Below are 3,437 nucleotides of genomic sequence, written 5' to 3'. Positions count from 1 at the left end.
GCCTTCCCCAAGCTGAGGGTCTTCAAGACAGAAGCAACGCTTGGCTGGTTTCAAGAGGGAGATATGCCGGTCCTTGAATCTCTTGAGTTCAGCGTTGTAGCAGAGTCCAATGATGATGGCATTAGCTTTGGCTTCGACTTTGGTAGCCTAGGGAACCTCCCTTTGCTTAAAGAAGTCATAGTCACTTTATATGCCCCTCCTGTGGACCACAAGAAGGCCACGGAAACTGCGAAGCGTGCAATTCATGTGCTTCCCAACTGCCTTAGACATTATATCACACTAGAGGATATAAAGAAGTTGGAGGTAACTAAGTGTATATTTATTTATTCATTTTTCAGGGGCAGCTAGCCATGTATCTCACGGATTTCCTTTTTCCCCTTTTCCAGATTCTCACGGAGCTAAGATTGCCGTGCATCTCCACCTGCGGGAATCAAGGTATGCACGCTCCCTTCCCTGTCTTTTTCTTTAATTATTTTATAGACTAGATAAAATAACAGGAATTGCCGATTAACTGTAAAAAGAAAAGTTGATTACCAATCTGCATGCACGATACATATATCTTTCTCGTCATTTTAAATAGTAACCATTGGTACTCCAAGTATACATTTACTGAGAATTACTCCATATATGCAGGCTGACAGCGGTGTTAACAAATCACCGTGGAAAAATAAAAAAATTATCAGGAGGCTTTCATTTTGATTGTCCTTTGGCGAGAATTCTGTGGCGCTCTGTGCAAATTGCTTTTAACATTACTCCTCCGAGTACGGTTGTGTCGTTATTTGGAACGTGGCTGGATGGGATAGAGTCCGATACAGCTAGGCATATTTGTGTAGGAGTGTATGCGTTGTTATGGGCAATTTGGAACTGCAGAAATGACTTGGTTTTTAACATAATAACTACTATTCATTTTTTGCAAGTTGTATTCCGTGCTACGGCGCTGATCCGTATGTGGTCCTTACTCACTCCGACGGAGGCCAGGGAGCGTTTGGTTACTGGATCTGTCCGGTGGGAGATGGTAGCGCGGGATATCTTCAACCGGTTTGGTTGGCGGTCATGTAATAAGATAGGCAATTAGTTTTCCTATCTTCATTTTACCAGCCGGTTGTGGCTTATGGCTTTTTCTTGGTTTAGCTTCGAGGCTCTAGGTGAGCTTGCTTTTATTTTGTTGAAGACTATACGACTTTGTTGAATCTATTTTATTTATTGAGGTGGCCGTATGCATCGTCCTGATGCAGAGGCCGGGGAGTCCCCCCTTTTTGAAAAAAAGGAGGCTTTCATTTGTTCGATCTATTATTTATTGTGTTTTAAGCAAAGGAAAAAACACAAAAAAAATATCTACTTATTTTACTGTCTTTTCAAGAAATGGAAAATCAAAACCGCACAAAGCCAAAAAGAAGTGTTTTTTCGTTGCTATGTTCTCTTTTTTTAGCAGAAGAAAAAATATCCAAAGAAATGCTTGTTTGTTTTACTGCCTTTTGTAGTAAAATAAAATGAAAATCACACAAAAAATTGTTTCTCTACCTTTCATAGTAATGGGAAAAAAATCACACAAAAAAAAGTTTGTTTTGAGGGTCGTAGTCTGTTGCTTCGTTGTTCAGTCAGAAAAAGAATTCTAAAAGAGGGTCTTGGGGTTTCGTTACCATTTATTTGGTGTGTCTCGTTTGGGTTTGTATCTTGGGTCTTGGTTTGGAGATCGTGCTTGTGCGTGTGTGTGTCTTGTTCTTTGGGTTTTGGTTTTTGGCTTAGTGGGGTTCAATGTGTATACGGGGTGTGTGGAGTGGGGGTGTAACTCCGCCTATGCAAAGATGATGGTACGCTTCATGTTGCATAGCCGGTCTCAAGCCCGGAAAAAGGAGGAGGGGCCAAACTCTGTTTATTATGAAATTGTGTGACCATCCTATCTTCGTATGGTTAATTGTACATGATGTCCAGCCATTTTTTGGCATCTCCCCTTTTGCCTCTTAGAGTTCCATTACCATTTAGTGTTATTTTTCCTGAGGATGCAGCTATATCCTGGCTGCCAGCCATACCCATCTCGTACATGATGTCCAGGAGATCTAACGGGCGAAAGAACTATCAGATATGGCATGTTTGTGTATCAAAGTTTTGATGTAAAGGTGAGGAGTCAATACTTTTCTGTCTGTAGTTTGATTGACAAACTGAAGCTCTCGCTGAAATAGCAAACTTATGCAGAGAATTCGTTGTTGTTGATAGGAAACTACTCTTGGGACAGGCTTACGCCAGATCAATTACCATTTGCAGATCTTCCTATTTGGATTGCTGCACAAAGGGCAGTCTCTCGTTATGAAGGATCTCTTCCAGAAGCAATGCTAAAATCTGATATTGAAACAAAACAATTTGAAGGCGAAGTGAGGTTATATTCCGAGTAGATGCTGGTTACCTTCTGCTATTTTAGGGGCACATTTTTTACTTCTGCTTTATATCAAATTAGGCAAATCTACTTCATTAGTACTAGCTGAGACCACGGTTTGACTATGAACCTCATAACCAGTTTCTTATTACAAGTTTCCATAGTTCACATTCTCATTTTCCATGCCACCAGAAACCCAAAAGTACTGCTGTCACCCTTATTTATCGGTTTATTTCTTTTCCTACGTATACTATGTTGAAAGAAGTGTGATATAATCAACATTAAAATTGATACTATAGGGCTTTCTCTGTTTATTTGTGGTGCCTTCTTTGGTACTTGGTCATTATATATTCCAAGAATTTATGAAGTATATTCTGCTTTTGCTTCAGACAAAATTTCTGCCTAAAATGACTCTTGCAAATATATAAGAGCCAGCAAGCAGAGAATCTTGTGGCAGCAATATTTGGGAGATAATGAAAGCTTCTTTTGGCATTTTATTTGCCAAGTCTAGTCTCCAGGTTTCTAGGATTTGATATATGAACACCCTTTCTTACCAGTAGGTTACGAATATAACTGTTTATATTATGGTTGTGCAGTATTCGCCATGTTGTGTGAAATATGTAACCATTGGGAGATGGTCTAGTGGAAGTGTGGAACAGAGGACTGGCCAATGCAGAAAATGTTGATGGATTCTAAGCATAGATAGCCCTTCAGCAGAGTTGCAGTAACCAATTTAAAGGATTAAAAGGTGGACAATGTGAGGAAGGTGATTCAAAACTCTCCCCTTTTACTTTTGATAACATTAAAAGCAGACGCATCTACAATGATGCACATTGTTCTTCCTTGGTGCATACCTTCCCTGGTGCACAATGTTGTTCCATGTTGATGCTTACCTTCCCTGGTGCGCACACAGACATAAGACTGTAGTTATCCAGCAAGTTACGATCCAGTGTCAGTCTCCACATTGTTCTTCCCTTCCCAATCAACATACATATCTGCATTAGAGAAAGAAAATTAGCTTTCATTTGTACTGAAAAAAGGAACATTCATTCATACGGAAGTAATC

Source organism: Triticum aestivum, chromosome 4A (assembly GCF_018294505.1).
Source record: "Triticum aestivum cultivar Chinese Spring chromosome 4A, IWGSC CS RefSeq v2.1, whole genome shotgun sequence".
Classification (NCBI taxonomy): Eukaryota; Viridiplantae; Streptophyta; class Magnoliopsida; order Poales; family Poaceae; genus Triticum; species Triticum aestivum.
The sequence above is the reverse complement of the archived record's forward strand: the minus strand, read 5'-3'. Positions refer to the sequence as shown.